Source organism: Plecotus auritus (assembly GCF_963455305.1).
Source record: "Plecotus auritus genome assembly, chromosome: 9".
Classification (NCBI taxonomy): Eukaryota; Metazoa; Chordata; class Mammalia; order Chiroptera; family Vespertilionidae; genus Plecotus; species Plecotus auritus.
In genome coordinates, this window is record NC_137783.1 from 53,010,278 (window position 1) to 53,022,798 (window position 12,521).

Sequence of the window (12,521 nt, forward strand, 5' to 3'; positions counted from 1 at the left end):
CTGGGCTGTGTGCTTCTGCCATGTGTCACTGGAGGCCTGTGGTCTGGGAAAATGCCCCCCGGAATCCAGCCTCGTGGATCATTTGGTTAGAGCAGCTTCCACAGCTGTGAAATGGGAATAAAAAGAATCTGTGCGAATCCAGTGGGGTGTACTGAAGGAATGACAGAACTCCAAAATTAAAGCATTCCTCTGGGAAAGCCGAATACATCCCTGTAAATGAACGCCCCATAAAGATGGGTGGGCTATCTGCCCATGACTCCTTAGTGGTGGTTTTCCTTCCTCTGTGCTGTTGCTTTGCTCTTACGTATTTCACATCCTCATTGTTCAAAGCGCGGCCCACAGGCCTGTTGTGGGCAGCATTGCATCACCGTGGGGTTTGTTGAGATGTGGGACCCGGGTGCGGCGGTGTCTCATCCCACACCTGCTGCAGCAGAGCACAGTTAACAAGATTTCCCGGTGATTTGCATGCACTTTCAGGTTTGAGAAGCCCTGGCTCACACGCCTTTGTCCAGCGCTGCCCTGTTGCTCTTCAGTTTGTGTTGTGGTTTTGCAGTCTTCACTCGCTTGTTCTCGAAGCTGTTGACTTATGTGTCTGACAGCTCTGACCTCAGGGCCCCTACCCTCCCAGGTGTGCAGTTTACAGCAGGTATCCCTGGGCACTGGGGTGTCTCAGAGGTGGGTTCGGGACTGAGAAAGCGGCCTTGACTGGCAGTTGCGGGCATGTCCCCGGGGCTGCTGGCAAGGTCATCTTTGGCGCACAGAGCCCAAGGGTAATGGGAGCCCTCCTTTGGGAAAGGGCGCTGCAGAGCCGCCCAGGCCATCTGGTGCCACTTGCCCGCCCAGTTGTCCCAGCTGGATGACAGCCTCAGAATTAGGTGGAAATGTTGCTTGCTTTTTGTCAAAACAAAACATTCTATAAAGGAGTTTTGGAGTATGTTGAAGTTCAAGGAACTAGTCCAGCAGGGGGACTGTACTCTTAGTTTTTGTAGTATTTTGTAGTGGAGGAAGGTTTGAGATGCTGCCTCCCCCGTTTCCCCAGGAGGGCCTGCCCACTGCTGCTCAGTGGGGGCTGGTGGGAAGAGCGGGAGCCTTCAGGCCTGGGTGCGGGAGTGCTGGCGGCTAGAGGAGCCCTAGGCACCCCTGCTCAGCTGCTGTGGCCCCCTTGCCTCGGACGGGGATGGGGACTGGGGCACTGTTTCAGGGACTGAATTGCTAATCTTGAGCTGACTGTCCTTCCAGATTCTGCTCAGGCTTTATCAGCTGTTTCCCACCATTGATTTGCATTAAAAAAAACACACACACACACACAAAAAGCAAAACTCTTTCTCCCTCCACCCTCATTTCTTTTCTCTTGACATTTTCTATGCACTTTGCTTTATTTATGTATTTTTCTCCAGCAGGCTTCACTTTTCATAGCTTGTTTGGGAAGTTTGTTTGTTTTGTTAGCTCTGTGAACCTTTCCCCCCAGCTGTTTGCATTGCTCAGAGGAGGCCAGGAAACAGGCTCTGCCTGGGCTGGGGAGCCAGCCCCCTGTCCTGGGCTGGATTTGGGGGTGCTCCCAGTGATGACCTTGGAATGGAGTAGGCTTTAAAACACAGTATATTGTAGCAGACTGCAATTTTTGGATACAAAGATTTTTAACATCTTAGAGCCACAGTCTTTATGTCTTTCAGGCATGGGAAAATGGAAGAAAAGGAGTAAATGTGTGGAGTTCTAAATTCTCTTCTGTAGCTTCTTTGTGTTAGGGGAGAGGAGAGTGGGAGGGGGGGTAGGGCAACTCCTACAGAGAGACCATTTCAAATCCGCATTAGACATGCAGGCCGGATCTTGCACCTACTGGAGTCACTCCCTTACTGGCTGCCCAAGACCCAGTTATTGGAGACTCATTTCTCCCCAAGAGTGGCCCACTTACCACTTGGAACGTCTGTGGTGTTCAGGAGTGGCTCCCACCCCAACTGTGTCAGCCCTCAAAGGGTGGCTACACTGCTTGTATCTTGGTACCGCCTACGGAGCTGGGGACACACTGGGCTCTGTTCATAACCGATCCGACAGTATTGTTGGCAGCTGTCAGGAGAGGTTGCAGTGTGGTGTCTCTATCTCAGGGCTCAGTCGCTCCTCCCAAGATGGTGTGTCTACATGTGGAGTGCTCATCTAGTTCATGTTCAAGCCATCTGCTCCGTGCAGCATTTCCTGACCAGCTTCCCACCTCCTCCTTCCTTCCGGTGCCCGGGCCTGCCCTCCAGCACCCACCTGACCCCCCCAGTTAGTAGAGCATTGTGTCCTGAGTCAGGCATGAGTCTTAGGCCACCTCTTCCTGGTCTCCACAGCCTTGTGCTGGGTGCCTTGCGTGCTGGTGCTTGAACATGTAGAAACAAGTCCTGAGGTGTTGTCTCCCACAGCATAAGCCTTTCTGCCTGAGGGCTGAGCAGAGTGAGTGTGTGCTGACGGACCGCTGTGCAGGGGTCTACAGTCTTGCCAGTCTCGGGAGCCCTTGGCCCTCTGGTCCGGAGTTGAGAATTTCAGAGTGGACAAAAGGCCCAGTCTGGTCCTCCTGAGCTTTGGAGGTCATGGCACGTTGGCGTCCTGGGTTCTTGTCCACGTTAGGGATGTCCCTGCAAACTGGGCCCAGATTCTCCACATCTGTGTGCAACTGGCTTCTGGGTGTAGGCATTTAATGTGCATGTAGGTTTTCAGAAACAGCCCTGCTGTGACGATCAGGGCACAGGGCGCCATGGCAGCCTGGGCCCTCCATCCTCCCATGAGCTGGCAGCTTTACCTTCCACAGCAGAGTGAAAGCAGCTGCGAAGCCAGGAAGGTGCCAGGCCTCTTTTCACCCAGCTTCCTGAGAAGTTGGGGGCAGCTTACCAGGGTGACGAGGCCTTGCCTCACCTGGGTGAGCCGGTACTGCCCTGATGCTGCTGGTGCCCTTTATGAGCTGCTCGATGAATCATTCTCAAGATCTGTGTTTGGGCCCTAGTCTTGTTTGTTGCTCAAATGTTTTATCCCATCTCCACTCCCACTCTCACCCCCCCTTTTTTAAAAAGTATATCTTTATTAATTTCAGAGAGGAAGGGAGAGAGAGATAGAAACATCAATGATGAGAGAGAATCATTGATTGGCTGCCTCCTGCATGCCCCACACTGGGGATCGAGTCCACAACCCGGGCATGTGCCCTGACTGGGAATTGAACCGTGATCTTCTGATTCATGGGTTGACTCACGCTCAACCACTGAGCCGTGCCGGCCGGGCCCCACCCCTTTTTTAAAGGAAAATGACCACAAACTACATTTAGATTTGAGGCCAGTTATTTTGTAGAACAGGGGTGGACAAACTTTTTGACTCAAGGGCCACAATGGGTTCTTAAACTGGACCGGAGGGCCGGAACAAAAGCATGGATGGAGTGTTTGTGTGAACTAATATAAATTCAAAGTAAACATCATTACATAAAAGGGTACGGTCTTTTTTTTTTTTTATTTCAATAGTTTTATTCATTTCAAACATTTTAACAAGAAGAATGTAAACACTAATTATTATAATTTGAAACTTCAAAAAATGGAGGAATCATAGCACAATAACATACCTTATATTGAAGATGGCAAAGGCAAAATAAAATTGCCTAACAAAGGAAAGGTACAAAAGCCTTTCAAATTAAACTTAAATATAATAAAATAACTTAAAACTAAAACAAATAGAAAAGAACAAAATGTGTAAACAGTAAATTAAACATTTTCTTTAGTGCAACTTCCAAATTATGCCCGGGACGTAGATGTAGATGGCAATGTAGAATGGGTTGAAAGGTTTTTGGTCTTTAAAACATCAACTTCAGTGGGAACAGTGTTGTTGGTCTCCTTTTTAGCTAATGCTCTGATACTGTGCTCTCCAGGGGCGTGTCTCCCTACATCACCACGATAACGTGTCTACGCATTCCCAGGGTGATGTCGAGGGACGCGTCCGCGGGCATTACAAGGAGCCTCTGGAAGATTGAGAGGTTGTTCCTTCTACTGAATGGGCGGATATAAATCCACCCACTCAGAAGAAGGAGCTGCGGCCGTGTTTCCCCATGTTGCCATGTTAACACTGCTGCTGGTGAAGGAGCAGAGGGGAGAGCAAGAGAACCCTCCGCTCTTTCGGCTCCGCGGGCCGGATAGAACAGCCGAACGAGCCGGATCCGGCCAGCGGGCCGTAGTTTGCCTACGGCTGTTGTAGAATCTCCCTTAATTTGGGTTCTTTGGTCTTTCCTCATCATGCAGGTTATGCATTTTTGTCAGGTGTGCCACAGAAGTGGTGTCCTCAGTGCCTCCCCTAGGGAGGGACTGGTGTGGGCTTAGCTCATTATGGGTGATGACATCAGTGATCATTTGGTTAAGGTGATATCTGCTGGTTTCGTTACTGTGGTTCTCCTTGTAATTAGTAAGTGTCCTATAAGAGTCGGAGACTGTACCAACATGCCGTTTCCTGTCAGACTTTCATCAGCTAGTTTTAGAACCCGTTTTGGTCTGAATGTTTGTGTGCCCCCGACCCCTTCACATAGCATTGACATCCTAATGCGCGATTTGATGGCACCAGGAGCTGGGCTTTTGGGAGGTTCTTAGGTCAGGACAGTCGAGCCTTTATGAACGGGGTTAGTGCCCCAGAGCTCCCCTGTCCCTTCCATCAGGTGAGGAGGACACAGTGAACCAGGAAGAGGGCCCTCACCTGACATGCTGCTGCCTTGCTTTTGGACTTCCCAGCCTCCAGAACTGTGAGAACTAAATTTCTGTTCTTGTGTTATTTTGTTAGAATAAACTAAGACAGAACCCATTGATGATTCTTAACAGAATTAGTTATTTCTGTTCTGGTTGCTGATGGTGATGATTTAATTTGATTAATTCCTTCTACATTTATTATTTGGCCTTCTGCTGTCAAGAACTTTCCCGTCTCCCCTCTTGTTTATTAACCCAGCTATTTGCATATTAGAATGGACTCATGGATTATTTATTTATTTATTTATTTATTTATTTATTTTTAATCCTCACCCAAGGGTATTTTTCCATTGATTTTTAGAGAGAGTGGAAGCGAGAGGGAAAGAGAGAGAAACATCGATGTGAGAGAAACACATGGATCGGTTGCCTCCTGCACTTGCCCTGACCAGGACTTGGGCCGGGGAGGAGCCTGCAGCCGAGGTACATGCCCTTGACCAGAATCAAACCCGAGACTCTTTAGTCTGAGGTCTGATGCTCGATCCACTGAGCCAAATCGGCTAGGGCTATTGTTTATTTTAAAGGTCAGATTGTTCCAGATTTGGCCAGTGGAGGTCTCTTCAAACTGGTTGCTGTGAGGGACACCTCTTAAGGAGTTTCTAGGTTTGTCAGCCCCATTGAGGTCTCCACGTGCAGTCTGGGAAAGGCTGCGAGAGATTCTAATGTGCTGTGGAATTTGGACCAGCCCAGCCAGGCCCATCTTTTTCAAGTGTGCACCTCACAGATCCTCCCTCTCCCCCCAGCCACCTGAAATGACAAGTGACCTGCTCTGTCTGCCTCCATGCTGGGTTTTTGGGTCAGAGTTGTTTTTGGACAAAGGCTCCTGTAGCTTAAAAAGTAATAAAAATAGTAAGTTTGAAAATCACTGGATTAAGTGACCTCCATTCCAGGCTCAGCATTTCTCCCGCTGAGCCATCGCCTCCCTCCTTCCCTCCTCTGACCCACATCCCTCCCTCCCTCTGCTTCTTTCCGATTACAGTACTGAGGTAACAGAGGTCTCCTCACCAGATTCACGAGGAGGCCCCTCAGTGCTCCTTTAAACTCTGCAGGTTTGGGGCTGTGGGTTTTGCTGGTGGAAACTCACGAGGCTGTGTTGGCTGCATTCAGTTTCCTACAGGAAGCCAGGCACTTAGAACCCCAGTGCTGTGGGAGAGTCTGGTGGGGCTCAGAGCTGGTGGCCTGGGTTTCCTCGACCTCCACATGGAGGTCATCCCTGGCTGGCAGTCAAGGGCCGGAGGATCTCAGAACTCTGGGAACCTCCCTCTCCCTACACCTGTGTGGCCCACCCTGACCCCTGTGCAGCTTTGTAGTATCTTGTGAAGAGTCAGACTTCCTGATCCCTGTGGGTGGTTGCTGCCACCCTGTTCAGTTTCATGTTTCTGATAGACCCTGGACACAGGCAGTTAGGACCTAAGTGGTATGGGTTAGAGTGGGACACAGATACTTCTGACTCTAAGGGTGAGTCAGAGAGTGAGGTTGAGTCTGAGAGTGAGGATGAGTGACTCAGTGGGGAGCTCGTGGACCTGAGCCTCCTTCCCCTCTCAGAGGGTGCTGGTGCCTTGGGGCTGAGGCAGTGCATCTGTCCTCGGGGTGAGATTCTCATGGGCAATGAGGCAGCCTGCTCTCACCTCCCTTTGTGACCACGTCTCCTTCCCTGGGGAGTGGAATCCATTCCCCTTGAATAGCCACCTGTCCCCTCCTAGATTTCCTTGGGCCTGTGAATGGTCCCCAGCACCCGGTGGACTCTGAGGACTCCCTTGTTGGATGGTAGAAATGTCTAGGGCCTAAGTTGTGCTACTTGGAGGTGCAGCAGGATGCCCAGCTCCCTAGGGAATATGGCTGCCCTTCCCTGAGAGGGGCCAGTGACCAGCTCAGGTGTCAAGACTGAAGCTCTCAAAGACCTGGTGGAAAGATTGAATCTTGCTGAGTGACTTGACTCTGGACAATGAGGGGCAGAGGATAAATTGGTCTATAGCTTGGGACATGGGTGATGGGGTTGTCCAAGTACAGTACTGTTCAACTGAGTTCTCTGCTTAGGGTCTCACATGGCCCATGTCAAGGTATTGGCAGGCCGCGTTTCTTTCTGGAAGCTCTGGGGAAGAATCCCACTTCGAAGCTCCCTCAGGTTGTAGGCAGAATCCAATTCCTTGCTGTTGTAGGACTGAGGTGCTGTTTCCTTGCTGTCAGCCAGACTACCCTTCACTCCTGAAGCCTCTGTCTCTGACCCCGCAGCAATGCATTACATACTTCTCATGCGTGCAGTCTCTTGACTGCTGCCCTCTGCTGGGAGAAGGCTCTGCTTTTAAAGGCTCACCCAATTACATTGCAACAACTCAGATAATTTTCCTACTTTAAGGTTAATTGATTAGTCACATTAATTTGTTTGCAGGCTTTTTTGCCCTTTTATAGATTACTAGAGGCCCGGTGCACGAAATTCATGCACGGGGTGGGGGGTGTCCCTTAGCCCATCGTGCACCCTCTCCAATCTGGGACCCCTTGAGGGATGTCTGACCGCCCATTTAGGCCCGATCCCACTGGCCTCCCAACTGCCCTCCCCTGCAGGCCTTGTCCCCCCCCAACTGCCCTCCCCTGCTGACCTGGTCACCCCCAACTGCCCTCCCCTGCAGGCCTGGTCCCTCACAACTGCCCTCCCCTGCAGGCCTGGTCCTCCCCCAACTGCCCTCCCCTGCAGGCCTGGTCCCCCCCAACTGCCCTACCCTGCAGGCCTGGTCCTCCCCCAACTGCACTCCACTGCAGGCCTGGTCCCCCCCAACTGCCCTTCCCTGCTGACCTGGTCTCCCCCAACTGCCCTCCTCTGCTGGCCTGGTCACCCCTAACTGCCCTCCCTGCTTGCCTGATTGCCCACAACTGCCCTCCCCTGCAGGCCTGGTTCCCTCCAACTGCCCTACCCTGCAGGTCTGGTCCCCCCCAACTGCCCTACCCTGCAGGCCTGGTTCCCCACAACTGTCTTCCCCTGCAGGCCTGGGTCCCCCCCAACTGCCCTCCACTGCAGGCCTGGTCCTCCCCAACTGCCCTCCACTGCAGGCCTTGTCCCTCCTAACTGCCCTCCCCTGCTGACCTGGTCTCCCCCAACTGCCCTCTTCTGCCGGCCTTGTCACCCCTAACTGCCCTCCCTGCTTGCCTGATTGCCCACAACTGCCCTCCCCTGCAGGCCTGGGTCCCCCCCAACTGCCTTTCCTTGCTGGCCTGGTCTCCCCCAACTGCCCTCCCCTGCAGGCCATCTTGTGTCCGCATGGGGGCAGCCATCTTTGAACACATGGGTGCGGCCATCTTGTGTCCAAATGGGGGCAGCCATCTTTGACCACATGGGGGCAGTCATCTTGTGTCTTGGTATGATGGTCAATTTGCATATTACTATTTTTTTTTATATATTTTATTGATTTTTTACAGAGAGGAAGGAAGAGGGATAGAGAGTTAGAAACATTGATCAGCTGCCTCTTGCACACCTCCTACTGGGGATGTGCCCGCAACCAAGTTACATGCCCTTGACCGGAATCGAACCTGGGACCTTTCAGTCTGCAGGCTGACGCTCTATCCACTGAGCCAAACCGGTTTTGGCTGCATATTACTATTTTATTAGATAGGATAAAATATACTTCTTGCATATCTTTTTTTTTTTTTTTTTACTTTGCTCAGTAAGAATCTGGCAACTAAAGATATTTTGAAGATTTCCTAGAGACCTGGGTAAAAATGATAGATTGAGTGGATGTCCCTAATTTTGCTTTATCCTAAACTCCACAAAAGTGAAGATTAAGGTTTTTTGTTTTTTTTAAAAGGAATCAATCTACAAGGACAGAGAGAAGGGGGAAGGAGACAACAGCAAGAAAACAAGGACAGAGAGAAGGGGAAAGGAGACAACAGCAAGCCAGGAATAGATGGATGAATGACCCAATTTAAAATGTAGGTGTTGGAGTTACCATTTTATTATTTTACTAGAGGTCCGGTGCATGAAATTCGTGCACTCAGGCGGCAGGGGGCTCATACCGGCCTGCGCCTTCTCGCAGTTCAGGAGCCCTCGGGGCATGTCTGCCACAGCTGCTCTCGCCAGCCGTGAGCCCGGCTTCTGGCTGAGCGGCACTCTCCCTATGGGAGCACACTGACCACCAGGGGCAGCTCCTGTGTTGAGCAGGATCCAGTCAAAACTGGCTCTGTGACATCCCCCAAGGGGTCCCAGATTGCGAGAGGGTGCAGGCCAGGCCGAGGGTCCCCACCAGTGCACAATCGGGGCCGGGGAGGGATGCGGGAGGTTGGCCAGCTGGGGAGTGACCACGGGAGGGCTCCAGAGGGTGTCCAACCCATCTCGCTCAGTCCCAATCAGCTGGACCCCAGCAGCAAGCTAACCTACTGGTTGGAGCATCTGCCCCCTGATGGTCAGTGCACGTCATAGCGACTGGTTGACCAGTCAACTGTCTGCTCCCTCGTGGTCAGTGCACATCATAGCGACTGGTCGACTGGTCAACTGTCTGCCCCCTGGTAGTCAGTGCACATCATAGCGAGCAGTTGAGTGGCCTTAGCATATCATTAGCATATTATGCTTTGATTGGTTGAACGGATGAACAGACACTTAGCATATTATATAGGATATGGGGGGAGGAGCTTCAGAGGTGGCTAAATATGAGAATTGTTTGAGAGCAGTTGATACAGTTAGATGCCTACATCCCTTTCCTTCATGGTTCTTGGTGACTGCCTCTCCTCTAGCTGGTCATGGGGGATTTATTCTCAGAAAGGAAAACCAAGGACCTGGAGGTATTCTTGGAGGTTTATATGAAGACCATCTTCATTCCCCAGTCTTCTACCTTCCCTTGGCTTCTAGAATACTGACAGCCAGCCCTTTACCTTCCAGGCAGGAGATGAAAGACTCGGGACTTGACTGGCCCAAAAGAAAAGAATTAACAATTTTACAAACTGGGCTTTCCCAGCAAATGGCCCAGCCAGATCACGCTGTGTAAGGACTCAGTGCTTCTGGATAGCTCTTAGGCATTCACTCTTAGTCATGAGGATTACCAAGGTTTACTAATATACGAAGAAAGTGCCCAAACAAACAGGAAAAACAGCAACTTAAAGTGTTAAGAAACATTCAAACCTGTGAAGAACTTTTTAAAAAAATGTATTTTATTGATTTTTTACAGAGAGGAAGGGAGAAGGTCAGAGAGTTAGAAACATTGATGAGAGAGAAACATTAATCAGTGCCTCCTGCACACCCCCTACTGGGGATGTGCCCGCAACCAAGGTACATGCCCTTGACTAGAATCGAACTTGGGACCCTTCAGTTCGCAGGCCGACACTCTATCCACTGAGCCAAACCGGTTAGGGCCCTGTAAAGAATTTTTGTGAGTTTATTTGAGCCAAACTATTGACAATTGCCAAGAAGCACAATCTCAACATATTGAAATAATGCTCCAGAGAATGGAGTTTTTTCACCTTGTTTTATACAATCAAAGGAGGAGACATAAATGGGTTACATGAAATCCATTGGTGATTTACTAGGGAGGTGGGAGAAAGCAATGGGGCGGGGGGGGGGGGGACCTCTGGGATTGGATAAAAAGTAAAATGATAGACACATACCTTTTATATAGGTGGGTACTGGATAGTTAACAATCAACAATTAACAAGATAACATTAACAATCAGGGAATTTGTGGTTTCCATCCTGGCACTTTGGTTGTATCCTGAGGGGTCCAGAAAAAGGGAAGTTACAAGTTACTCTGACATTCCACAGGTATATTATCTTAGATGGAAAAAAGATGATATGCTTAGTAAAGAGTGAAGTTGATCTTTGTCAGGGAAGATACTGGCCTAGGACATGACTGCCCACTATTAACTGCTTTTTAATGAAAAGATTTTAATTTCAGACCATCCTTTTTGATTACTTTAGGTCTCTGAGTTTGCAGCACCACCATGCAGGCCTTCCCTGAGTTAGTCAGATTAGCCTGTGGCCCCTTTTTGTTCACAAAATAAATAGTCAATTTAGAGAAGGGCATCTTGAAAACAATTAGACATATTCTCAGAGAGATAAGAGAAATATTATATCTGTGCAATGATAATAAGATACTACAAAAATTTAGAAAACAAAAAAAGGATTAAAAATTAAAAACAAATAAGGTCAAAGCAAAACTGTTAACAGAATTATCCTATCTAATAAAAGAGAAACATGCAAATTGATCGTACCTCTGCTATGCCCACACCCACCAACCAATCAGGATCAAGTATGCAAATTAACCCAATCAAGATGGCAGCAGCCACGGAGCTGGAGCAAGCAGGAAGCTTGGGTTGCCCCCGGTGATGGAGGAAGCCAAGCTTCCTGGCCGGCCCTGGCCTCCACTCAAGGCTACAAAGTTTCAATTATAGAAGATAAATAAATCCCAACAAAGATGGCGGTGGCCACAGAGCTGGAGCCAGCTGGAGGCTTGGGTTGCCCCGGCGATGGAGGAAGCCAAGCTTCCCACCCCCCTGGCCTGCCCTGGCGTCTGCTCAAGGCTACAAAGTTTCAATTATAGAAGATACATAAATCCCAGATACTTGCTTCCAGCCGGCCCTGGCCTATGCTTGGGTTGCTGGGGGGGCGTGGCCAGCCTGCAAACCCACCACAGGCTCCTCGCCCAGGCCGCCCCACGCCCCAAGGGAACCCCCACCCTGATCTGGGACACCCTTCAGGGCAAACCAGCCGGCCCCCACTCGTGCACCAGGCCTCTGTCCTATCTAATAAAAGAGTAATATGCAAACTGACCATCACTCCAACACACAAGATGGCTGCCCCCATGTGGACACAAGATGGCTGCCACTAGATGGCCAGCAGGAGAGGGCAGTTGGGAGGAACCAGGCCTGAGAGGGAGGGCAGTTGTGGGCGATCAGGTCAGCAGGGGAGGGCAGTTAGGGGTGACCAGGCCGGCAGAGGAGGGAAGTTGGGGGGGACCAGGCCTGCAGGGGAGGGCAGTTGGGGGCAATCAAGCCTGCAGGGGAGGGCAGTTGGCGGGGAGGACCAGACCAGCAGGGGAGAGCACTTAGGGGCGATGAGGGCAGTTAGGGGTGACCAGGTTGGCAGGGGAGGGCAGTTAGGGGTGACCAGGCCGGCAGGGGAGGGCAGTTAGGGGTGACCAGGCTGGCAGGGGAGGGCAGTTAGGGGTGACCAGGCCAGCAGGGGAGGGCAGTTAGGGGTGACCAGGCCAGCAGGGGAGGGCAGTTAGGGACAATCAGGCTGGCAGGGGAGCAGTTAGGCATCAATCAGGCTGGCAGGGGAGTGGTTAGGGGGTGATCAGGCTGGCAGGCAGAAGCGGTTAAGGGCAATCAGGAAGGCAGGCAGGCGAGCAGTTGGGAGCTAGCAGTCCTGGATTGTGAGAGGGATGTCCAAGGGGTCCCAGATTGGAGAGGGTGCAGGCTGGACTGAGGGACACCCCCCACCCCGTGCACGAATTTCGTGCACTGGGCCTCTAGTTAGAAGATAAAAGTGAAGGCATTGATCCTAGAACCATGGCCCAGGGGTCTGTGACCTTGTGGAGAAGGCCCTGCACTGTAAAGGCTGCTGTCACTTACTGGAAGCTGAGCCACCCTTGGCCACATCTGGCACGAGGCCAAGGTTGAGCTGGTTCTTCCAACCCCCGCTGAGATCCCTGCAGCTGTTTGGAGCTTGAAAGCAATAGTCACTAGTGCTCAGACTGGTAGCATCAAACAGCTCCCAGTGAAGGAAGCTCGTTGAATGGTTTGGTGGCCATGGAGGTGTGGATATAGTTTTATGTCATCGAAATCACAGGCCAGCATGACATCA

At 50.9% G+C, this 12,521-nt stretch overlaps 1 protein-coding gene across 2 annotated transcripts in view; it reads left to right on the forward strand.

Annotated features, from left to right (window-relative positions):
* Nucleotides 1-12,521, forward strand: part of TSPAN14 (tetraspanin 14) — a 58,833-nt gene that overhangs the window by 12,975 nt on the left and 33,337 nt on the right. Inside the window, exon 1 of one of the 2 annotated variants that reach the window (XM_080641324.1) lies at nt 8,548-8,660. The exons of the other annotated variant lie outside the window; for it this stretch is intronic. The gene's annotated coding sequence lies outside the window, so the exon portion shown is untranslated. Of the gene's footprint in view, nt 1-8,547; nt 8,661-12,521 lie in introns of those variants that run through there. 2 annotated transcript variants of the gene reach the window in all.